At 33.3% G+C, this 27149-nt stretch overlaps 1 long non-coding RNA gene across 1 annotated transcript in view; it reads right to left on the bottom strand.

Annotated features, from left to right (window-relative positions):
* LOC134810342 (uncharacterized) overlaps nucleotides 1-27149 on the bottom strand; it is a 446369-nt gene that overhangs the window by 273665 nt on the left and 145555 nt on the right. The window contains exon 3 of the long non-coding RNA XR_010158115.1: nucleotides 1796-1844. This is a non-coding gene — a long non-coding RNA (uncharacterized LOC134810342). The remainder of the gene's footprint in view (nucleotides 1-1795; nucleotides 1845-27149) is intronic.

Raw genomic sequence — 27149 nt, 5'->3', positions numbered from 1 at the left:
AATGCTTTCTACTGTAGAAATAACTCTGTAGAGGGATAACATAAGAACTGATTAAAACCAGTTTCACTCAAAATAAATTTGTCCAAGATTTGGAGAGGGTTGTGGGTAGAGATGGCCGGAAATAATAAGAACATTTCAAAAGTAAGTACACATATTTAAAATTCTGATATATGGACAACTACGCCTGAGGTAAGCCAGAACTGAATGTAAATTTCTTTCTGATGACATCAGAGTGGCCTTGAGCAAGTCACTTCATCTCTCTCACAGGATCTACTTCACAAACTTGGATTCAAGACTCTTAAGACAGTCATAGCCTTGTTACAAGGTGAAAACCACTTTATTATAAAAATGTAACAGACAAGTTTGCATATGCTTGTTCCACTGAAAATAATTAGAGGAATACAAAATAGAAAAATGATATGGCTAAGTTTTTGATAAAAGATAAGTGATGAACAGGATTTAGATTTTATATAGGAGTCATTAGGAAGTTCAAATCAGTAGAGGCAGCAGACTCCACTTTCTCTACAGACATCCCTCTGTTGTAGCTTTGGATATACTTGCTATAGGGTCATACTCTTAGGTCTAATGGCTCTTTTTCACTGTACCATTAAGAACACAGCAGATGCTCACAAATGCAGGCAACTCACTGACAATTTCACTCATATTTTGATAAAACATTTGTGCTTTAGTTTCAACTAAAAACAAACAAACCCACCACGACCAACAACAAAAACTCTTTATTATTTGAAAGACTTGACCTCAAAATCTCTTTCCAGTCAGACTATATGTGTTTGGATTAAGAAAAAGCAGCTAGCCTTGCTTTTGCAATACCATGTAACACTATAAATTCTCGCTACTTTACATTCCGCCTCATGTATCTTTTACGTAGCCTATAGCTAAGTTTCAGTTGTAAGATCACTGTAGCTAATGAAAATATACGACTTGGAAAAAGTTTCAGAAACCACATTTATCTGCAGTTCTGGGATATAGAGAAAAGAGCTTTGTTTTTACTTTAAACAATTTTAAAAATCTGATTTGCAAGTTATTTAGGAAAAAGGAGATGCTATTTTAAAGGTTTTCTTTAAAAATAATTTGTAATACTATTGGGAATACCTTCAAAACATCCTTGTCAATATCTTCCTGAATTACTACATTCTTATCTTTCCACTAGACTGAAATGAAAGTTTGCAAAATACCAACTCAACAGTAAGGAATTATTTCAATCTCCTTACATAATTACTGAGTAGCAATTATAAAAAAGCAGGACTCTGGGGGATAGAAAGATAAATAAGTAGTCGAAAGGAGTTGACAATCTAGGTAAGAAAGCAGAAAAATGGTGCAGGAAGAGCAAGCCTGTTAGTGATCTTAGAAAATCAGTTAGGAAAACTACTGCCCTGCTAATTTGTTTACCTGTTTCATTCCCTGTAGTGGAGAGAATGAAATCACCAGAGACCCCGTTCCTTCAATTTTAAAGTACCTCAGAACCCTTAGAGTAACTCTAGCCAATAGCCTAAATCCAAGCTGAAAAAGTGGGTCTTTAGAATCAGCATGAGGACTACTGTACTTTACCTTCTCCACCTCTCTAGTAGGCTTCCAAAAGGTGAGTCATTAAAATGGTCATGCATTCTCTATTACTTAAAACCAGTGGAGTAGCTGCAGGACTACTTCAGATTCTGTGTCCACACACACAGACACACACACACACATACACACACACGCTGGCGTCCTCCACAAGCTACAAAACTGCAGAGGCCATGGCAAACAGCTTTAACTCAATTTCCTATTTCACACTTACTTTCATCTAGAAGTAGGTAACAACTGGGTGGTTAATGCCATAACTGCAGCTGAAAAACAACAAAAAAGGAAGTAATTTCTTACTGACATTTAAAAAATTTTTAATTCAATTTTATTGAGGTATAATTTACCAAAAAAGAACCTATTTTAAATGTACAACTTCATGAGTTTTGACAAATGTATGTATCTAATCAACTATTATAACCTCAAGGTATAGAATATTTCCATATTTTATTACTTATTTTGTACTCTGGATAAAACACTACAAGTTAGAGTGTACAGTTAAAGGTGTATACATTTTTAAAACTTTCTATATATATTGCCAAACTGCCTTCCAGAGAGTTGTTACAATTAGCCCTACACTCAATTGTGTATGAGAATGCTAAATTTAGATAAGAAGTCATTGCCCTATTGGCATTTGTCTTGTCTTTTCCAATAAAAACTGAATTTTGATAAAAATGAAGGAAAAGAGCTTTCAAAATTATTTCTTTACTTGGACAATTAATATCTGCGAATCATTAGAGAAGTGGGACCCTTAGGAGCAAATTGAAAGCATGTTTGGAATAGAAACTACTCATGTTTTAAAAAACAAAAATGGTAATTTAATATAAAAGTTCCAACTTATTCTTTCAAAAATAGAAAAACTATCATTGAGATAGCATTTAGGTATAAGAACCTTTCTCTTACAGCAATGCTATTTAAAAGGCAGTCCATGAACCAGTCATATCAGCATCACCTGGAAACTTGTGAGAAATGCAAATGCTTGACCCCACTCCTGGCCTCTTGAATCAGAAACATTGGGCTTTGGGCCCCCCAATCTGTATTTTAACAAATGCTCTAGTTGATTCCAATGCAAATTCAAGTTTGAAAAGCACTGTTTTATAGGGTATTTTATATATACAAAAAAATTTAAACTCCTTCCAACACTTAGTAGTAAATCCAGCACTCAACAATCACCAAATAGTTTTTCAGTCTCCTTTAAGCCCTGAGATCTAGGTCTCTTATCTAACATAGTTGAGATCATCTCTTAAGATTCTTTTTAGATTTAAAAATACATGACTGCTATGTGCAAAATGCTGTATTTGGGGCTATGGTATATATAAGGAAGTAATGTATCATGATACCTGACTTCAAAGAACTTATAATTTGGTTGAGTAGGAATAACTACACAGTCTCAGTTGGTAAGTGTGAAATGGGTGTAGCAGATAATAGGCCATATAGGTACCAGAGAAGAGAGAGATCACTGAGGGTTTTGGAGAACAGGTTGGGCTTCTTTGAAAAGAAGCAACATGAGGTGTGCATCAGAAGTTGTATAGGTTTTAGATAAGCTAAAGCAGGAAGTGACTTCTGGTGAGAAGAGCGCCAAATTGAATGAACTAAGTTTTAGGGAGTGTGTAGCTGTTTAGCTGTGCTAGAAACTCCAAGAAGGTGTATACTTTGAGTGGTAAAAGAAGGCTGAGTCAGAAGGCTATTGGAAAGTCACATCAATTTCCTGGGCATTTGTGAAGTATGCAGTTCTTGAAAGTGGTTCTGAGCTCAGTAGAAAATAAGAACCTATGGTAGAATGGTTTGGCTACACAAATCAGATCACAAGATCCATATTAAAATGAAACCAAGTCAGTTCAGCAATCTCAATCAAGTAAAGGTAGACATGAATTATAATAATGTTCTTGAAACTCTTAAATTTATTCTCAAAATAACAAAACTTTAAAAATTGCATGTTTGTTACAAAGAAAGTTGTAGTCAATGCTGTGACATGTTATTTTATAAAAGCTGTGTTATAACCATATTTTGTGCAACTAACACCCAAGTATTTAAAGATAAGGTAGTTTAATAAGACTCAAAAACCCTTTGACTACTTGTGGGACATTAGGCTAGTTGAATGAGAAAATGAGATTCCATAACCTACACCAACCAAATTTGGTATATTTACTTTATACATTATTGGAATTCTGTTTTGTAAAAATAGAAATTACAATGAAATTAAAACTATATGCAGGAAGATCCAGGAAAGTCTAATAAAATACCTAAGAAGCATGCCTGCTTTACTAGTAAGGGAAGATGACATTTTCATACATAGGAATCTGATAAAGATTTTCAACATCAAGTCAAATCAATCTCAGTATTCTACGGTAAGCAGCTGTAACTTCACAGTGTTTGGAAAAAAATAACTTGCTAGACTGGAAAGTGCTGCATTCAGTGCTATCTTCTACAAACTCTTTACCTCTCATGTGTATGATATCTGCATTTAAAGGCAAAGGATAATATAGAGGTGGATATAGCTTAAAATAAGTGTTTTTACCTTTAAGTATACTGAGTTTATTAAATTGGTATACAAGATTTATGATGAAGTATAAACAGTGCCAGGAATTGTAAGCATTTATAGTGCACTTCGTAATGATTGTTTGGGGGCTGCTGGTACAATTTAATATTTAGATAGTTCCCTTAAACTAAGGGGCTCAAAACATTTATGTAACTTTAATCTGTAATAGTAATTTCTGGGGGAAAAAAAAGACCTACAACATTATAATCACTACCTTGTAAATAAATTGGGGATTATTTAAAACAAAGCATGTGGCTTTGTCTGTGCAAGGTCCAAGTTTGACCACAAAGTGTTCAAATGCGGGCTTCACAGTCTTGACTGATGCTTTATTGAAGCGGTCATTGTGAAAACACAATGTTGCCTTTAGATGATCATTTGTGGGCCTCCCTCAATCAAAACCACTTTGCTTTTAATAGAGCTTTGAACTAATATAGTTTCTAAAGGTTTCTTTGAAAACCTCCTTATTACTTATCTCTATAAATAATAACAGTATTTATAACAGCTCTCTGTGAGCTATTACCTAATTTTCCTGTCTAATAATGTGACATCTGACATATTTATTTGAAAAGAAAAGTGACCAAGAACTAATCTGTTTTAAACCACCAGCACTTGAACAACTTTGCAAATATGTGGTATTATGTAACAATTTCCTTAATACCTTCTCTCCATGTAGTACCTATTTTCAACACAGAGTAAACAAAATTTAGCTCTAAAATATTTCTGTTATCTTTATTATAACCTCCACTAAAAGCAGTTTCCATTTCACTATTATCTCAGAGTTATACATTAAGACTTCAGTAAAGTAGAAAATAGTAGATAAGATTACAGCTTTTACAAATGAAACTTTAAAAATTGGAACTAAGTTACTATATTCAAATATAGAATAACTACAAAAAAATTTATAGCTATTATATACTACAATGTAATTGACACTGCTTGGTCTTTATAAGTCAAGCACATATAATCACATAGTACATAGGACCAAAATATGAAAAACTTCATAAATAACTCCTTCTACAGATATATGTTTTTCCATTGTGTGACTGTGCAGATTTAAGCTTGACTATATTAATATAACTAAAATAAGTTCCAAATTTCTATTCCTTTTAATCACATCTATTAGTATAAAAGGTTATATTCAAATAGCAGTTCTATTTTCATCTAATAACTTGTGCATATTTATAACCTATTACACATATAATTGCAATGGTGACTTTGCAAGTAGTATTAAAACTTCCATTAGTCACTCACATATGATTTCACCTGTAACCCTAATAAATCTTGAGCCTATGTGGCCCAGTCAATTCATGCAGTCATATTCACCAGACCACAGTAAAACTCCCAAATAGGAATTGAAAGGAAGCTCAAACTTTAACTATTTTTTTTCAAATAAGTTTGAAGGAGATCTAAGCCACAATTCATACCCATCAACAGATCTAAAACAAACCCAAAAGCTTACTCTCGCCATTTGCAGATACTTCAGAGGATCTTTCTCCAGCCATATCCTATGCTGCATTTTCTACCACCTTTGGGGCCCCCATTAAATAGATTGATTTAGCCCCTCCCTCTAATTTATCACCCTTCTCCTCAGAGTTCTCCCTATCTGACTCTCTACACACTTTTCTAATTTTGTATAATGCAAGATCTGGGAACTTGGCTAACAAAAACTCTCCTTCAGGGTGTAGATGATTAGATAAAGATGGGGGAACCTTCATATTTTACTTTCCTTTGCTTCCTTTCTTATGCACCCACATTCCTTCCCAGCCTGTGAATATGGCAGCAATTAAAAGACACGTGGTTAGGGGTAGTATGGTGCACACAGAGGGTATAACATCATTTCACTCTTGATTTTTTACCTATCTTAGCTATATTTTTACTGATTTAGCTAATCAGGCACATCATTATTTTAAAAGCATATAATAAATAAATATTATCACTAAAATCTTGAAATCATACGATCTTTTAATCTACATTCGCTTCCTTCAATTTTGCCTTTCAAATAAGAAATAATGTTGAATTTCTATAGTCTTAATTTATATAAAAATCTACATGCCAGTTATATAAATTCATATGGTAATTAAAATCATGTGAATTAAAATAATAAATATGTATAAAGGATGAGTAAGTACATGAAGAAAAAATATTGCACTAGCAGTAGAAACTACTTTAAAATCATATTCTAGAGAATATTTTGAGGAAAAAATTGAGTGGATTAAAATTACAGTTGATAGTGAAAATTGATGGCCCTGAAATAGAGGAAATGAATATTTATAAAGTAATTACAAATAATTAATTTTACTTAGAAGACATCATTAGGAAGTTCTTATAACATTATAATAGTCTCCAAAGTATCATAGATAGATGAATGGATTAATACCTCCAAAGTAAACTTTCACCCTGTAACTTGTATTTCTGACATCACAAATTATGAAATACTGTGTCTTCTTTTGAAGACCTAATGGCTTCTATATCTATTCATTTCCTTCCATATTAAATATTCTCAAGGAAAAATAACCAAACATAATCAGGTTTTTTTCAAGAGAAGAGCTAACCACTTCACTAGTTGACCTAATTTCTCATCAAATCTATACTATGGTAGAGAAAAAAACATGCTTTTACTTGCTGTGCATCAGACTTTTACTCTAGAATAGTCTTAATATGTAACTTAAAATATTTAAATATGAAGATATAATTTACTAAACTACAGAATCACATGTTAAAGAAAGTCCAAACTGAATCTGTAAATATGTGGATCTATTCAACAGCTCATGATATTTTATACAAACTAGGCTTTCAATACAATTTTGCTAAGTAAGTGAATGAAAAATCAAATACTGAAAAATTCACTTCAAAACAGATATGGTTTAGTTTTTTTATGTTCATCATATGTTTTCAAGATTATTATTCATGCTAAATTCCAGTTTTTCAACTACAGATAATTTATTTACTTTAATATTCATTATTTTGACAAATATTGGTGACTTTTATGTCCTATCCCAAGTCCTAATTTTTAAAGAACAAGATGCACAGTATATACCTTGTTTAACAATTTATCTTTCTTTATGTGAAAATAAATAAAAGATGCTCTATCTCCCTCAGAGATTTCTACTAACTCCATCCTCACTTTAAAGATAATTCTAACTTTTAGATCAATGATCTTCAACCAGTGGTCTGTAACTCTGAGCGGCAAGACACACAAAGTGTACAAGAATGTATATGGAAATAAAGTTACATACCCTGGCTAAAGTTGTATATATAACATGAGCATACACACACACACACACACACACACACAAACACACAAATCACTTAAGCTTGTTATGATGAGTCAAAGGATCAATTATTTAATTAAATGAATTTAGAATACTATCTGGCACATAGAACACCACCTGGCATATAGTAAACATCAAAAAATATTAGCTAATATTATTTTTCATTGCTATTTAAAGCATCTTACAAACATTGGAATAGAAATGCTGAATATTGAACATATGGATAATATCTGTACATATGAAGAACTTTTTTGAGAAACTTTCATTTTAAGAACATAAAAATTTAATTTTATCTTACCTATTTATTCATGGTGAAAAAAATTTCATGGTAAAAAAAAAACATAACCTAAGTCATTTCTGTAAGCCAAGTATCATTATTTTTTTCTGTTGTGTTCATTTCCTACCTGAATCGATATTCTACTTGAGAAATTTAGTAAAATGTCTACTTTTTAGTGGATTTTTAATTGAAAAATTACAAAAAACTGACATCTGATAATAATACATTTCCAATATACTGTCCAACTAAGTCGTCTGAAGCCTCAGTAAATAACAAAACAAACAAACAAACAGAAAACAATGCTACAAATTTCTAATCTAAGTAAACCTTACTTGGAAAGAGAAGGATTTTGGAGGAACCATATTGTATCATAAAGCCCAATATCGCCTTCATTTCTAATACCTTCTCTGGAAGAGTTCAATGCATAATTCAGATGTTTTCTGCTGAAGAAAAATGTCCAAGTAAAATTGACATACCTTGAAATAATACTTCAATACATTTTACTATTTGGGCAGATTAAAAAGAAGAATACAAAAGAAGTAAAGAATATCCCACTCAAAATAAATAAAGGGTAACTGTAAAAAATTAGATAGGCTCTCTATTTAATTTTTTAAGGAATAATATCTTTCAGATAATGTTGAAGACTCCAGTATTCTTATCCCGAATTCTATTTTTCTTCCTTCCCTTCTAAAATGAACCATTATTAAAAACTTGAACTCTAGCTAGTCCACATTTTAATATTTTGCTTTATATATACCAAAATTATATACAAATTTCCCTTTACCATTTATTGTAAGTTTTTATATACAGACATTTTATCATTCAATTTAAATATATCATTCCCATTGTTATTTTCTTAACCAATGAGCAATTTTTAACAAAATTTAAACACAGGGGTTTTTATTTGATCTTTTGTTTTGCTGTTGGTGGTGGCTTATTTTGCAATTACATTTCAGTAGAAAAACTTGGCTTATAAGTAATCAATTCCTTGAAATCTACTGAGAATTGCTTTTTGACCTAGTAGGTGATCACTGCCTTTTACAAATGTTCTATATAGAGTTCAAAAGAATGTATACTCACTATTTGTTGAGTACAGAATAAATCCAACTTGTTAAGTATTTTTGTGAATTAATTCTAGAAATTTTGTTATACTTCAATATTTATTTTCATAGATATTGGTACCTTTAAATTATTTCATTCATATAGACCATTATTATCAATCATGTCTATATACTATTTATTCTGTAAGTATCCTGATGTCCCAGTTCTCCTATTTTTGGTGTTCCCCAAATACCTTACATGAAAGTTTCACCTGAAGAAAATATGTTAATATACCATGGCAGATTTTAGCTAACTATACTGTTGAGTAACCTAACCTAAGGTGACTTCCCTAAGGGAGGTGGGCTAGACTTCCATATCCTGCTTACGAATGAGGAGTGCACTGTGTATAGCAAACTCTAGCCAGTCCATCTAGGTCAGCTGCCACTAATTTCGTCAATGAAAGGCCATTTCTGACATACATAATGCCAATTCGCAAGCCATCACTTTCACCAATGAAAACTCATTTCCAACATTCATTATGATAATTAATACAGCCTCTTGTGTTGATAGGAGTCAAAGATAGCTGAAGCACCTTTAGTAGCCACTTCTGGAATGTGGGCTTTAGATTAAAGGTTCTATAACCACCACTAGGTGGGAATTTCTGATATAACAACTGACTGGAGCCCCTGGGGTATATATCATGATGAACATATCCATTTATATTGAATTGTGCATGATGAAATAATTTAACAACTGTGATAAATCATAAATATCAAAACATTTTTATAGTTCAAATCACTTATATCCTTTCTTACTTGGGATGTTATTGGTCCATCCTTTTAAAAAAATAGACTTCATTTTTTAGAGAGGTTTTAGGTTCACAGCAACATTGAGCAGAAGGTACAGAGATTTCTTATATGCTCCCTCCTCCCATACACACATGGCCTCCCCATTAGCAACATCTCTGCTAGAGTCGGACATTTGTTGCAATCAATGAATCTACAGCACATCATAATCACCCATTGTCCCTATTTTACATGAGAGTTCACTCTTGGTGTTGTATATTCTAAGGGTTTGAAAAAATTGATCTATCCTTTCTTGACAGAATATTCAATTTACTAAATTATGGATTTGTCTAATTCCCCTTGTGATTTTATTAGTATTTGTTTCATATATTTCAAAATTATTTTAATAGCTACTGTATACAGGTGCCTTTTTGTATTATCTTGGTGAATTCTTACTTTTACTGATTTGTGAATTTTTTAATATAATTATAGTTCTGCCTTTAAAACTTGTATTATCCAATATTAATTTTGCTACAACAGCATTGTTTAGGCCAGTGTTGCTATCTTTATATTTTTAATCTTTCCTTGCCATTTTCTTTAAGTGGGTTTCTTGTATATGAAAGAAGTACATATTCAATCTTTTTCTCAGTCATTTTAGTCTTTCATGTATTTTGATTAGTGATGTATAAAGGATTATTCCCACTTTGGTTGGTTTTCATTTATTTTGCTTTTTCTATGCTTCTTCTCTTCTACCTCTTCCCCTTTATTTCATTTTGTGACCGATAATACTTTTCTCATTCTTCCTTTTTTTTCTTCTGCTAATATGAAAGCTGTAGACTGTATTCCCATTCTTTTAGTGTCTCCTTAAATTTCTAACCATATTAATCGTATATTTTCTCTAACCATTATTGAGTTTGTATAACATTTTAATGCTATTTTCTATACACATCAACCATTTATGTAAATAACAGTTTCTCAACTTCCATACTATTGACATTTCAGACCAGATAATTCTTTGTTGTAGGGGGCTGTTTTGTGCACCATAGATGGTTAGCCGCATACCCAACCTATGTCTACTATGTGCCACAGCTCCTGTTTGAGTGTGACAAAAGTGTCTGCAGATATTGTCAAATGTCCCCTGGAGGGCAAAATTATCCCCCATTGACTATCACTGATTTAGAGGATAAAGAAGACTTACATAGCTCTTACTTTGCTAATTTTAAATGACAAGAAAAAAAGATAGAATTTGCAAGCTAATATATACCTAACCATCTTGTATAATTAGCCTCTTAATTAACAGCTAGAGGAATTAAAAACCAACCATATGTCTAAGTCTTTAGAATTACAGTTCTTGCAAAGTTGTTTGATCACCACTTATTTTCATATCTTCATAAAATTTCAGTTAAATAAAGAGCCAAGTAAAAGTGAAATAAGGTTTTTACCTTTAATTCCCTTTCCTAAAATTATCTGTGTGTCTACAAAGACTAAGACAGCCACTGGGGCCAAGCCAGGATTCCCATAGTGAAACAATTGACTTGGCATCACATTGACAATATATAAACAACAGTTTGTCAACAGGCTTCACATTAGTGACAGAACATTTTTTGGCAAAACAGAGGCATCCTTCTGGGCACCATGGCAAAAACAGCTACTAGCTTTCATTCAGGACTCCTCTGTATGAAGTACCAAATTAATTAAAAGATTACAATTGTGACACTTGTTTCAAAAAGATTTTTTAAAGGAAAAAATACAGCAGAGCAGAATTTCTGCTGAATAAAAATTTGCCTCTAGCAGTTTATTCATAGTTGTTATAGACCTATACATTCTGGCTAGCTGTTAAAGGTTTTGAGTTTTGTTTTGTTTTGTTTTGATTTTTTTTTTAAGTTAAAAGTAACATTATGGAAGTTATTTGATACCCTAATTGGGAAACTTCAGTATTCAAGTATTTTCCCCAAATGACGATGGCAGTACTATAACTTATTCTGTTTTCAAAGTTAGTTTGTGGAAGATTAAATGAGAAATAAGAAGGCAAAACTACCTGTTTATGAAAACATAATTTATTTTAAATAAAATGTAAGTAATGCTTGACAGAATTCAAAGAAGAGACGGAGCTGAGGACCATGAGAACTTAAAAATGCTCAAAACAAAATTCTCCTGAGCTTGAACAAATAATCACTATTTCAGCACTCAGATCATTTAATAAATGTGAAAGTCATTTACCCAGTTAGGAATATAAACCCCTGTGCATGTATCTGTGGCTGAAAATTACTTAAGATAGAAAGAGGATGGACTCTGCTCAGCCTCCCTATGCTCAGTTAAGGTATGCAGTGTTTAGACAATTTTGAAAATATTTACCAAAGGCACATCCTTCTACTCCTTTAAACTAAAGGTCAAAAGTTGGAAATTGATAGCGTTACTTAGGAAGACCATAAAAGTAAATGTTATTAAGTTGAAATTGCTAGATGTAAAACTCACTAAAAACTATTCAAAAAGCTATTTTAACATTCATGCTGAGATTTACTTAACTGTCATTTGAACATAACAGTATTTTTATTTTATTTTGTTTTAATTTTTTTCAAGACAGAGTCTCACTCTGTCACCCAGGTTGGAGTGCAGTGGCACAATCTCTGCTTACTGCAACCTCTGGCTGGCTCCTGGGTTCAAGCGATTCTCATGTCTCAACCTCCCAAGTAGCTGGGACTACAGGCATGTGCCACCACACCTGGCTAATTTTTGTATTTTTAGTAGAGATGGGGTTTCATCATATTGGTCAGGCTGGTCTTGAACTCCTGGCCTCAAGTGATCCACCCATCTCAGCCTCCCAAAGTGCTGGGGCTACAGGTGTGAGCCACAGCACCCAGCTTACAATATTTAATTTTTTTAAAACTCTGATTAGTCATTTTCCTGAAGTTTGTAATGTAAAGAGCATCTGTGCCCTGTGAACATACATTCTAAGTCACTTAGGGTAATATTCAGTTATTGAATATTTTTTCAACCGTTCTGTGCCCCTGCCTATGCCAACTTTGTGTTAAGTGTTAGATAAAAAGGCAAAATGTACTTTCTGCTCTCCAGAAATGTGCGGTCTGTTAGAAAAGATCGGTACATTTACCTATTTACCAATAGTTGCATTACAAAAAAAAAGTCCCTGGAGACGGTTTGACCAACCCACAAAGTTAGTTCTGTGCTTAGTCTGAAGAGTGAGAGGCCATTTGAGGCAAGGTTATTGCATTAGAAAGACCAGAGGTAAAAAAGCAAGATGTTCTATGCAGGGACTTGCAGAGAGTAGAAGGAGATAAGGATAGAGACGGAGGCAAGGCCTTATGAATGATGATGGGAAGTTCATACTTTATTCCACAGTCTTTGAGATGCTCTTGAAGGGTTTTGAGAAAAGGAATGACAGGAGTAGTATTGCACGTTAGAAATCTCATGATTACAGCACTATGGATGGGGCTATTTGAAGGGAGGACATTCTGGGACAGAGACGAGATAGCACACTCTCTCTATAATAGAATGGAAGTAGGTGTAGAAAAAGGCAAAGAACTGAGAAATAATTGGAAGAAAAAATGGACCAAACTTTGTGATTTAATTGAAAGTAGAAAGTTCAAGAAAAAATGTTTCTAAGATAAGTGACCTTGTAGAAAATATATAGTAACACAACTAGAGATAGCATACTTAGGGGAAGAAAATCATGAGTTTGTTTTGGATAGTAAACAATTAACAAATATTTGATGGAATGTCTACTGTGTCCTAGGCACAGTTAAGGCTACTGATACCACGGTGAACAAAATAGACAAACATATCTGCACTCATAGAGCTTAAATTTATCGGGAAATACAAATAAGGTAAATATGTAAAATTTTAATATGTTAAACAGTGATAAATAATAAGGACCAAATAAGCAGAGAAAGAGATATGCATTGTGAGGGTTGAAATTTTAGATAATCTGAGCAAGGAAAAGCTCTACTATGACTTTTGATAATGACTTGGGTTGGAGAGAAAAGAAATAGTCATCAATACTTATCAAAAAATGAAAATTACAGAAAATAAATTTGTATTTGCAGTTAAAGATGGTAAGTCAGTAAAAATGATATTTTTTTGTAAACTGTAATGGATATGAATAATATTTGTTTTTAAGGTATTTTTCTTATTTTATTTTCATTCACTTTTTCATTTGGCTAAATTGCTTTGAAAGACTACTATGTATACCACATTATGAGCTGTGTGAAGAACATTTTTATATTGTTATTGCTTTTATTTTAAAAATTTAATATAATATAAAATAAATTTAAAATATTTACTAATATAATTTCCATTTTGATGTTCTACATTCCATAGTATAAATCCACACTTCCATCTAGTGCCATTTTCCTTCTGCCAGGACTTGCTTTACATTTCTTATAATGAGAATCTGCTGAGGATACATTCTTTCAGCTTTTATATTTTTGTAAAAGTATTCTGCCTTCATTCTGAAGTAGTTTCAGTAGTATACAATTCTAGATTGACAATTTTTTCTCCCAAGTATTTTAGAGATTGCTCGATTGTCTTCTCACTTGCCTTGTTTCCAGCAAAATATTTGCCACCACCCTCATTTTTGTTCTTCCTAGGTTGCTTTAAAGGTTTTATCTTTATCACAAGTTTTGAGCAATTTAATGGTGCTGTGCCTTAGTAGAATTTTCTTCATATTGGTTAAGCCTGGGTTTCATTGAATTTATTGGATTTGTGAATTTTTATCAAATTTGGAAATTTTGTTACCATTATCACATCAAAAAAAATTTGGTGTTCTCTTCTTCTCCTTCAGAAAGTATACATATGCTCATTAGACAGCTATATATGTATTACAGAATATTATGTGGGACATGATTCTCTTTAAAATTATTTTTAGATAAGTATAGATTCACAGGAATTTGCCAGGATAGTTCAGAGAGGTCTCATGTGTCTTTCATCCAGTTTCTCCCAATGGTTACCATTTAAATAATCACAGCACAGTATCAAAGCCAGGAAAAACTGACTTGGTACAATGTACATCCATACTTCCATCTCATTTTATCACATGTATATATTTGTGTAATGCCACCACATTGAAGAACTATTCCATTCACACAAAAGTCTCCTTTGTGCTACCTCTTTATACTTGCATCTAACATCTCCATCTAATCACTCGTAATCCCTGGCGACCACTATTTTGTTTTTCATCTCTATAGTAGTGTTGTCATTTAGAGTTATACGAATAAAATGATATAGTAAATGACCACTTGAGATTAACTTTTTTCACTGAACATAACAATATTGTGATTCACCCAAGATGTATGTATTTATTGCTAAGTGGTATTTCAGGAAAAGATAAACCACTATCTAAACATTCACTTACTGAGGGACATTCTGGTTATTTACAGTTTTGATATTACAAGTAAATTGCTAGGAACAATCATGTCTAGATTTTCTATGGACATAAATTTTAATTTCTCTACAATAAATGCTCAGAAGTACAATGTTTGAATTGTATGGTAATGATATGTTTAGTTTTTAAAAGAAACTGCCAAATAATCTTATAGAGTGACTGTACCATTTCACATTCCCACAGAAATGTATGAGACCATTTCTCCACATCCTAACCAGATTTTGATATTGTCATTTTGAGGTCTTAATTTGCACTTCCCTCAAGGATAGTGATTGTCTTTTCATCTTTCGCAGAGCAGTGATTGTCTTTTCATCTTTCGCAGAGCAATAGTTTTTAATTTTGATGAAGTATAATTCATCTATTTTTTGTTTTATAGATCATGCTTTTGGTGTCACGTCTAACAACTCCTCATTAAGCCCTAAATCCAAGACTTTTCCCTATGTTTTCTCTAAAGGTTTTATAGTTTTACAATTGACATTAAATCTAAGGTCTATTTTAGGTTACTTTTGTATAAGGTCTGAGACTTATGTAGGAGTTCATTTTTGCCCATGGATAGCCAATTGCTCCAGCCCCATTTCTAAAAAAGAAAAGAAAACTATCCTTCTTCAGTTGAATTGATTTTATAACTTTGTCAAAAATAAGTTGGCAATGCTTGTGGAGAATTATTGTGGGGTCCTCTACTTGGTCTTTATTACTGCAGCTATATAATAAGTTTTAAATCAGGTAGAATGATTTTTCCCACACTATTTTACTTTTTCATAATTTAGATATTCTAATTTCTAAGCTTTTCCATGTGAAGTTTGGAATACTCTTGTCTGTATTTACAAAAATCATGTTTGCATTTTAATGGGAAATGTAGAATCTTTCAATCCACATACAAAGTAAGTCCTTCTATTAATTTTGATCTTTAATTCCTTATCAGTGTTTTGCAAGATCTGTATTTATTAGATTTACAATTCAAATTTTCAGGGTTTGTTTTTGACTGCTTGCAAATGATACTGTATTTTAACTTCAGTGTTCATGTGTTCATTGCTAGCGCGTACAATTTATTTTGTATATTTATTTTGTATCCTGCCATTTTGTTAAACTTACTTATTAGTTCTAGGAGTTACATGTTTTGTTTTGTTTTGTTTTGTTTTTTTGGTAGATTCTTTGGGATTTTTTAATGTAGAACATCAGGTCATCAGCAAAATAGGGACAGTTTTATTTCTTTGTTTCTGTACATATGACAATTTATTTTTCTTGCCTTACTGCACTAGCTAAAAGTTAAGTACTGTGGTAAGAGTGGAAAGAGTGATTATCTTTGCCTTGATCCCAATCATAGGAAGAAAGTAGTCTTTCACCATTCAGTAAAATGGTTTTGTAGATTCTCTTAATTAGTTTTTTTTGGTTTTTTTTTTTTTTTTTTTTTGGTAGTTACGGGGTTTTTGTAGATGCTCTTAATAATTAGGTTTAGAGTGTTCTCCTCTATTCCTAGTTTACGTAGTGTTTTTTTTTTAATCATAAAACGGTAAAAATTTTGTTAAATATTTTTTGCATAAATTGAGAGGATAATGTTTTTTTCCTGAGCCTGTTAATGTGTTAGCTTGCAAGTAATTATCAAATTTTAAACCCGTCTTCCATCACTAGAATAAATTCCTAAAATAAATAAATCCACTAGAATAAAATCTCTGGGTCATGATATATAAATTGTTTTATGTATTCCTGATTTCTATTTGATAATCCTTTGTTAAACATGTTTTCATCTGTATTTCATGAGGGATGTTGGCCCGTAGCTTTTTTCTTTTTTTTTTTTTTTTTTTTTTTTTTTGGTATTGCCTTTATCTTCTTATACTAGTCAGATAGTAATCACTTTTTGGAAGGAGTCATAATGTTTTCCTTTCTCTTCTATATTCTGTAAGAGATAGTGTAAAATGAGTGTTAATTCTTCTTTAAGGAATTTGGTAGAATTTTACAATGAAACCATCTGGAGATTTATACTGAGGGAAGTATTTAATTGAAAATTTAATATTATTATTAGTTATAAAACTATACAAATTTTGTATTTCATATTGGGTAAGTTATGGTAGATTTTGTTTTTTTAAAAAAATTGGTCCATTCCAAGTTGCCAAATTTATTTGTGTAAAGTTATTTTTATTATTCCCTTATTAGCCTTATGATGTGTGAAGGTCTGTAGTTATATCTCATGTTTCATTTCTGACAGTAATAATCTATGTCCTCCTTTTTTATCATTATATATCAGTCTTGCTATGTTGATTTTATTGATCCTATCAAAGAAAAAACATTTTGTGTCACTGTTTTTCTGTTTTCAAATTCATTGATTTCTGCCTTATACGTATGATTTCCTTCCTTTGCTTGCTTTGGGCTTATTTTGTTTTTATTTTTAGGTTCTTGAGATAGGAACTCCAATTATTGCTTTGAGGCCTTTCCTCTTTTTGAATGTATGTGTTTAGTGCTATAAATTTCCCTCTCCACACTGTTTTAGCTGTGTTCTACCATTTTTCATATGCTGTACTTTCATTTTCTTTAGTTTCCCGCCCTGGCTCATTTTCTGCATGCCTATGCCATTGAAAACCCAAAAATAAATTCCTGCATTTATGGTCAATTGATTTTTGATACAAGTGCCAAAAACACATAATGGGAGTAAGGGCAATGTCTTCAATAAATGGTGTTGAAACTAATGAATATCCACAATCAGAATAATGAAATTAGACTCTTTATACAAAACCAACTCAGAATGAATGAAAGACTTAAACATAAGACCTGAAGCTGAAAAACTAAGAGAAAAAAATCTCAATGGCATTGTTCTAGGTAACGATTTTTTTGGATATGTGAACCTGAAAGCACAGCAACAATAGTAAAAATTGATAAATGGGATTGCATCAAACTAAAAAGTCCCTGTTCAGCCAAGGAAACAGGAGTGAAGAGACAACTTACGGAATGGGGTAAAATATTTGCAAACTATACATTTGATAAGTTGTTGCTATCCAAAATATATAAAAAAAAACTTAACTCACTAGCAAGAAAACAACACAATTTTAAAAATGGCAAAGGATCTGAATATACATTTCTCAAAAGAAGACATACAAATAGACAACAAATATATGGGAAAAATGCTCAATATCAATAGTCATCCAATAGATGCAAGTTAGAATGGCTGTTGTCAGAAAGACAAAAGATAAGTGTTGGTGAGGATATGGAGAAAAGGGAACTCTTACACAGTATTGGTGGAAATTTAAATTAGTACAGTCATTATGGAAAACTGTGTGGAGGTTCCTCAGAAAATGAAAAGTAGAACTGACATACAATCCAGCAACCCCAGTGATTGGTATATATCCAAAGGAAATGAGCTCAGCATGTTGAAGAGGTATCTGCACTCTGTTTATTGCAGCATTATTCACAATAGCCAAGATATGAAATCAACCTAAGTGTCCAGCAATGGATGAACAGATAATGTGATATTTATACACAGATAGATAGATAAAGATGTGATATATCTTTTCACATCTATCAAACAGATAAAGAAGATGTGATATATATATCACATTGTATTTTATATATATATATATCACATTGTATTATACACACACACACACACACACACACACAATGGAATACTATTCAACCTTATAAAAAAAGAAAATCCTGTCATTTGAAACAACATGGGTGAGCCTGGAGGACATTATATTAAGTGAAATAAGCCAGGCATAGAAGGACAAATACTGTATGATTTCACTGATATGTTGAATCTAAAACAGTCAAACACACAGAAGCAGAGAGCAGAATGGTGGTTACATGGGGCCAGGGGGAGGGAAGAAGGGTGGGCTAGGGAGATGATGGTAAAAGGATACCATCCATCCAAATTTCAAGTAGATCGGAGGAGTAAGTTCAAGAAATCTATTGTGCAACATGGTTAATAATAATGTATTGCATTCTTACAAATTGCTAACAGAGTCAATTTTAAATGTTCTTATTACCAAAAAATGATAAACCTGTGAGGTAATGTATATGTTAATTAGCTCAATTTAGCCATTCCACAAATATATATATTTCAAAATATGTTGTACATAATAAATATATACAATGTTTGTCAATTGAAATAGAGTAAAAACATTGGAGAAGTACCAGAAATTATTAATAAAATGAATTTTGAATTATGACTCTAATTTAGCCAGATATACTTAGGGAAAATACTTACAGGTAAAGGGAAAATGTAGAAAGATACAGTGGTGTGAAGGAACACCACCAGTGTGATGGAGCAGACCAAGTTTGGGAAACATAGGATTTTTCACTATGGATCAGCTGATAATATGTTAGATATAGGTGCACAATGGAAAGCTGAAAGAAATGAGGGAGATAAGGGGCCTTTTTCTGTCATGAAGGAAAATTTAGATTTTATTCTGTTGGTAGTTTGAAGCCACCCAAGAATTCTACAGGGAGCAGGAAGTATCAGATATGCCCCTTAGGAAGACTATGTTTGAGAATCAAACAGATCAATTTAAAAATTTTAAGTACCCAGAATAAATTTATTATATAATAAATAAAATGAGTTAAATAGATTAAAAGAATGTCCATGAAATATTAATACATCCATGGAACACAAAAGAAAATCAATCAGATAATTGACCACAAAGAAAATGTTAAATCCAATTAAAGAGTAGAAACTTCAAAGGTTAAAATCTCTCATCATAAATACTATGACTATAAATAATTTTATAACATTGAGCAAAACGTAAAAAAATTTCCTGCAATATGATACTTAAAAATGTAGAACAGACATACTGAAAATGCTTCATGTTGTGCCCTGAATACTTTTTCCAACCTTGTGTTTTTAAACTTGTGTGCCTTGGTTTTATGATCACATTTTTGTGGCTTGATATTGTGGCAGCTGACACGATAAGGGGTTTAGGTAAGATAATTCATTTTATCTTAAAAAAAGAAGAAAAAGAAAAAAATACGTAAATGCTACTTACTGCCCATCTCTCTGCATTTAAATAAAAATAATATTTAATAAATGCTCATTATGCTGTGAAAAAAATTCTGTCCTTATTTGCATTTTGTTAGTTTGGGTTTAAATTTTAATATCTCTCAAATTCCCTTTTGTATTCCCTGATAGCCTAAACAGATGCTTAAATCATATTTACCATAATTAACCCACTTACTTTCCTTTGTTTTTGATTCTTTCTTATTAATGATTCCTCTCTACAGCCTATGTTTTCTACTCAATCTATTCATTGGCAGAGTGCACAGAATAATCTTCGTATTTGAAAACTGAAGCAACTGTTTTACATTACCAAACAAAAAAATAATTCAATTGATTTTCTGCAGCAAGGTTTTCAAAATACTTCAAAGTCATATTATATGCTTTTAATCAATTCAGTGAAAGGTTAATATTTTGAAATATAAAGGCTCTCTATATTTCAAATATTATTTTGAATAACAGATACCCATTTCCAAAAAAATGCATTTCAAAGTCGTAGCAATTGTTAATAATGTGCTTTTAAAAGAAATTTATGTAAGAATTATAGCACAGAAAAATTTTAAAAATACGGTATTAAACAAGCTGAGAAATACATAAATGTGAAAACTAAAGAACCAATTATTTAAGTATATTAAGAATTAAAAATGGGGATATTCCATAATTGTTTTTATGCACAAATTTAAAGTATGCTAAACTGGCTCACTGATTACATTATTTTAGAGTAGTGTTACTTAGCAGGTTAATGAATTTGATGATTAAAGACCTAAAAGTACTCCTTAGAAAGTAATTTCATGGTATCATCTCTGGAGAGAGCATTATACACAGGTATGCCTCCTTTACTACATTCACTCATTCAAAAATACATTTATTTTGCATCTATGACGTCGGAAAGGACACTGGCCAAGAGACTTTGGTGTTTAGATGAATGGGCAGTAGTTAGGATTAAAAAGGTGAAAAAACACTCTGTGCCCTCAAAGTGAAAAGTATGGCCACTTACTATTGATAACACAAAGCACAGGTAATAAGTGCTACAAATGTAGTAATGAAGAAAGCAGCCATGTAATCTGTTGTTAAATGCATTTCTCACAATAAATCATTTAAATTTTAGTAGTAAAGATTTTATAACTTTCTACCAATATTTTCACCATCTATTTCCTATGCATTACGTTTAAAGATTTGGATGGTTCTAATTTCCCACAGTAAATATCTTTGATTAAAAACCATTTAAATACCTATGGTCATACTGAAACGGGAAAGGTTCCGTCATCCCCCTCGCAGGGCGTGCGATGTGGGTGTGGCTTGCTTCTTCAGTGCCCCGCTGCTCAAACTTCTAGGGGAGCATAGAGATGGGCAGGCTGTGGGGCTCTTGACTCCACGGCAGTGTCTAGGGGTGAACGTTTACAGCTCCTGAAGCCCCAGTGGGCGTGTGTTACAGGGTGCTCTTTTAATTTGCCGTCTATAGGTGTCTTGTGTAAGTCCGCTCAATTAGAACCTCTACCTTGTCGCAAGGACAGAGGGCTTTCTGTATCCCGGGTTCTTGCCTTGGTGTACCGGAAGAATCGGATCACATGCGGGATTGGAGAAAGAGTACAAAGTTTTATTGAGTGGAAGTAGCTCTCAGCTGATGGAGGAGCCAGAGGCAGACGATTTTCCCCTGGAATTGGGCCGCCAGGTGGCCCCGGCTCTCCTCCAACTGCCCCGGCCAAACTCCGCCTAGTCCCCTCAATCAATGGCCTGCCGGCGTGCAGATGTCTGTCGGTGTGTTTTTCTGCCAACATGCTCCTCTCGAGGTCCTCTGGAGGACCAGCCGCTTGAGTCTTCCACTGCTGAAGTGCTTCTCTGGAGGTATGGCCACCTGTGTGTCGGCACACCAGCGTCTCGCGTTTTTATAGGCCCCGGATGAGGGCGTGGCAGATCCGGGTGGTCTTGGGAAATACATTTGGGCAGGAAATGCCTGTGCTCACCTAGGTCCCTGGGGGTGGAGCCCTAGCCAGGCCCCCACCTTTCTCTCCAGTACTTCCCTTCCCCCATTCCGTATCATTTAAAGGAACCATGCTCTTCCCTTGCCAGCATTCCCGTATCAATATAACATGCACCAACTAATAAATCTTCAATTATTATTGGCTTCATTTTAAAAATCGAATAATAATTCCTTGATTTACACACACACACGCACACACACACAAAACTGAAGAGAGGAGAAAAATCAAGCAATACTTTTCTTAAAGGAAATTAAAGAAAGTAGTTTCAGTTAAGTAATCTGACATTATGTATTTAAAACCTATATTTTTTTAAAGTTTAATTCATCTGATTGGCAACTATCTATTACAGTTAAGACTTTTTATTTCATCAGTAGAGTTTACCAGATAGGAAACCTTTATTGGCTAACTTGTGTTTGCAAACTCCAGCTTTAACACATTTGTTAACTCATCTCTCTATTATATGTTCATAAGTAGTTTTATAATATAAAGGAAAAAGAAAACCTCTTTCTAAAGCACTATAAAATGCTATTTTTAGAAAAAAGTATACATTTTATATGGTATATAAGTTGTTTTCCAAGAAGAAAGTGGTAGTGTGTAAGGACAGTGATAGACCTACTCTGATAAGGTCTGTGAGTTTTTTAGGGTAAGAACTTTTCAAGTGGGATTTTCCAGTCAAAATACATTTTCCATACTATAAACAATGACTGAAAATAAAGACATATTTTTCTGAGAGGTAATTTTACATTTTGCCACATATTTGTCACAACATTCCACCTTAAAATAATATTTCGGAATTCTTACCTTAACTGACCCATTAACAGTCTTCCTCCCCAATTTCATGCTTCAGTGTGATCACTAACAAAACAGTCGACATTTCTTAGCTGGGAGGTAATAGCATTTCTGAATGACCTGAAATCCTCTGGAATTGTACTCTACCTGATTTTCAAGGGTGTTTAATCCATTTGTATGCTCCAAATTTTCCATTTGAATTTGCATCAGGTCATGTAATATCAGTTTCTTCTGTGTCACCTGATGTAGCAATAACTTCATATAATGTGACACTGTGTAATGTACAGTTTAAAAAATCCCTTTTATTCTACTGGAGTGGGATCTATCCAATGCTGCATCTGTCCTACACCACTGATCTACTTAATGGGTGTAACTACTAAATAAAAATATCTAGCTACTTCTGTTCATTTCAGTATGACAATTACATGCTTGTCTTCCTAGTTAACCACACCACTTTATACCATAAATGTGTTTCTTATATAATATTATGAAGAAGCTAAATATTAAAACAGTAATAAATTTCCCTTTCCCCCTTCCACCCATGGGAGCTGTCAGGTTGGAATGTAAGAAAACAACATCACTTTGTATCACTGAATTTTGTTTATATATTCATTTGAGAAGTGAATTCCAGAAAGGGAGCATTATTTCTGGCTGAAATTTAGCAGGCAAAGGATAGTGAATTCTGTCTCTAAGGCCAGACTTCATGTCACATTCTAGATTCTGGGTCTGCAAACAATGACGTCCAAAATAAATCTGGCCTACAGTCTGTGTTTATAAAGTATAGTTTATTGGAACACAGCTACACCCATTCTTTTGCATATTGTCATTCTTTTTCATATTGGCTACTCTTAGACTACAAAGGCAATACTCAGTAGTTGCCACAAATACTCTCTGTCCCACAATGCTCAAAAGATATTCTACCTGGCTCTTTACAGACAAAAATTACTGATCTCCATTCTAGAAATTTTGTGAACTGTGAACTATCGGTTGCATGATGTTAAAACAGACATTATCACACAAATTCTCTGCAAGGATGACATAATTTTTAAAAGTGAATAAACATACTGAAATGCTAAATGAAACTAGTTCTCTTGTAAGCTCCAGAAAATAGAGTCATATCTCATAGCTGAGGGAGCTTTTGTCTCTTATTTGGGTATTTAGTTTTTGTTTTACATTTAGGTATATTTCTAATGTTTATTTTTGATTTCTTATCTCCATTGCTTCTTATATCAAAAGCAAAGATTTGGAAAGAGCAATCCACCCACTTCTAAGGAGAGGTGGCAAGACACTTAGGCTAGAAAGAATTTGCCCTGAGTAGTGAGGCATACGTGTTTCTAGTCTAGTCAACGAAGTCTTAAAGAAAACATCTTAAATAGTGAGTTTCTCTTAGAAAAGAATCAAAGGCTGTCTAGCACACTCTGGTTTTCCACAGATGATGCCTCCATTCAACAAACTAATCACTTACTCTAGGTTAGATTCTGTAAGACAATCTGAAACCAACTGACTTTTTATTGCTATAGGACTTTGCACTGTATTACCCAACCACATTTGGAGTGAAATTCCCATACTTCTCTTTGTCAAAAAAATCATTTCTAAAGAGTTTTATAGACTATGGCATGGTACTAGACTAGGCAATCGATGGGCCAAACATAGAGGGTGATGAAAGGTCTGTTAAGAGCAGCCTACAATGAGGATTACAGAAACACTTTCACCAAAGGACGATGATGAATAGACCCATTGGATGAAACCTTTACCAATGGATGTCTGATGTAATAAAGAGTAGATGTCAGCATCCAGGAACTGTGCATGATTTGATGTGAAAATAAACTTTTCCCTTCCTATCTTCTGATAATATTTAAATGCTATTTATTTAAGTTTTTCTTTTGAGGAAGAGATACCCATTGATAGCAGAACCAATAATGAGCCAAATGTACTGAGACTTGCTGGCAGCCAGTCTGACTAGATGGGTAACCATTCTGATAAGTACTTTGTGTGTATGTGTTAGAAGGAGGTGCAGTAAACACTTAAAAATCACCTCTGACTGTTACTAACCTGAAACACTCTTTGAATTCTTCCTCCATGCCTCACTCTCCCTTGAGACACTTCCAGTTTGAGTCTGATTACAGGAGATAGAATCCATTGTCAATAATATACTTTCATTAGCTAATTAATAGGTTGTTTAAATTACAATAAGAATGGAATTGCTCATATACTTGTAAAAATTGTCACTGTGTGTATACAGTTGTCTAATGTATTCCGCAATTTTTCCTTGTGAAATTAACAGGGCCTGGGGGAAAATTCAGTTATTAAACTTGAATTTGCATCTGAGACTTTTCAGGACACTACAGAGTTTCAATTTATACGTGAAGTTAACAAGGTACAGAGCTTATGCATTAAATTCCCTTTCTGTTTCTGCCATCTCTGTTCTATTACTTTAATATGGACATAGTACTAGTTATATAACAAAAGTGCTATGTACATCAATACAGTCCTGAGACCAATCTCTTTGTGTAGTTTTATCAAATTTAAATGACATACTTAAAAGGAGTGTCTTTTGAGTATCCTACCAGATATATACAGGCACTGTATTTAAAAAAAAAAACAAAACAAAAAAAACCACTATGAAGGAATCTGTTCAGGGGTATTCTTCAAGTGCACTCTACCTGCATAACATGAGGCTGAAGAAGCTCTCAGAAAACTCAATTGTTTCTGCAAGAAGCATCTTGAATTTTAAACCTTCTAAATGTTGCTTTCAGGAATAGTAGCTCTCAGGAGCAACCTAATCAGCCCTTTTACCTAAAATGTATAAGATTATTTGACCTCTAGAATCTGAGAACTTTCAAGACTGCAGTAGTTTGCATGAATTTCCGAGAAACAAAATTTCTTCATTGTCAATAGAGACAAATCATAAAAATGTATCCATCTCCTACACCCTTTTAAAATCCTGCATATATATTATATTTATATCTGTTATCAAAATGGCAAAAGGGCAGAATAAATTCTGTCCCACCAAACTATATCATGGGACAGATACTGCTACTGTTTCTGCAGTTTCCTGGGAATTAGACACTGAGAAGCATAACAACTGTGCAGAAAAAAAGGTGGCATTTAGTGCTTTCCTTCTGGAAAAGACAATGAAAAGCTCTAGAAGCACTCCCACGTGGCAGAGACTGAAATGCAGTATCTACAGAACACATCTGAAAACACTTTTTGCACTACGTAGGCTTATACATACTGCTTCTAACACTAAAGGGAATGTCATTTTTCTGTTTTACATTTAGTTTTACATTGGGCAAAAGAGTGTGAGTGGAGCACATCCAGTGGTGCTACAAGATGCACTGGCTGCCTTGAGACACTCAGCTCCCTAAGGTACCACCAGGGAATCATGTAGGCACCAAGCACTGTAATTGTCATTTTTACTGACAACTGAGTTGGGGTAATATTATATTCCTAAGTAGCATTGATGAAAACATTGGATTATTTGTAGTAAGAACACATTTTAATTTAAATTATTTTTAAAATTTTTAACAAAATTGAAATGAGCTTTTTAAAACTGTATATTTTCAGCATTTCTACTGTTTGTCCAGTAAACTATTTATAAGTGAGATAATCAAATTAGATAATTAATTTAAACCATCTTTTCAAATGAAAAGCACTTTAAAGCTTTTAGTCTCTTAAAAAGATACTAGATTTCCTGTGATTATATGGCTTGGCCTATTGTAGAATTATTGACACATTTAATATGTTTGATGAGCCCAACATATGACCTCAATGGTAAAGTTACTGGGTATCATGTTGGATTATTAAATTAAGTCACACTGTGGGGGAAGACTCTATATTGCATTAGTCATAGTCTTGGCAAGAGGCTGGTGTCATTGTCCAACAGGGTACTCGAGAAAACTTAAGAAGTGATTTTTACCAAAGTGTGGACCACTTAAATGAAACTAGCAATAGAAAGTAAAGTCGGCTGGGCGCGGTGGTTGATGCCTGTCATCCCAGCACTTTGGGAGGCTGAGGAGGGTGGATCACCTGAGGTCAGTAATTCAAGACCAGCCTGGCCAACATGGTGAAACCCTGTCTTTACTAAAATACAAAAAAAAAAAAAAATTAGCCGGGCGTGGTGGCGGCTGCCTGTAATCCCAGCTACTCCGGAGGCTGAGGCAGAAGAATCACTGGAACCCAGGAGGCGGAGGTTGCAGTGAGCTGAGACTGTGCCATTGCACTCCGGCCTGGGCACAAGAGCGAAACTCCATCTCAAAAAAGAAAGAAAGAAAGAAAGTCTTCCCAGGATAATAGTGCGGAGTTGTTGCCACACCAGGACTGATGGGCAAAGGGAGGAAGCAAGTATTAGAACCCAGGGAGTAACAGATAGCCTAAAAGAGGATTGTGTCTACTGCCAGCCCATGGCTTGGCAGGGAAGGTGCTATGGGAATAAAACCCCAACCTCCCTCAACTTCTACTTTCTAATCTTTTGTCTACACCTATTGGTTGAAATCCATCTCAGTCC

Source organism: Pan troglodytes, chromosome 5 (genome assembly GCF_028858775.2).
Source record: "Pan troglodytes isolate AG18354 chromosome 5, NHGRI_mPanTro3-v2.0_pri, whole genome shotgun sequence".
Taxonomy (NCBI): Eukaryota; Metazoa; Chordata; class Mammalia; order Primates; family Hominidae; genus Pan; species Pan troglodytes.
The sequence above is the reverse complement of the archived record's forward strand: the minus strand, read 5'-3'. Positions and strand labels throughout refer to the sequence as shown.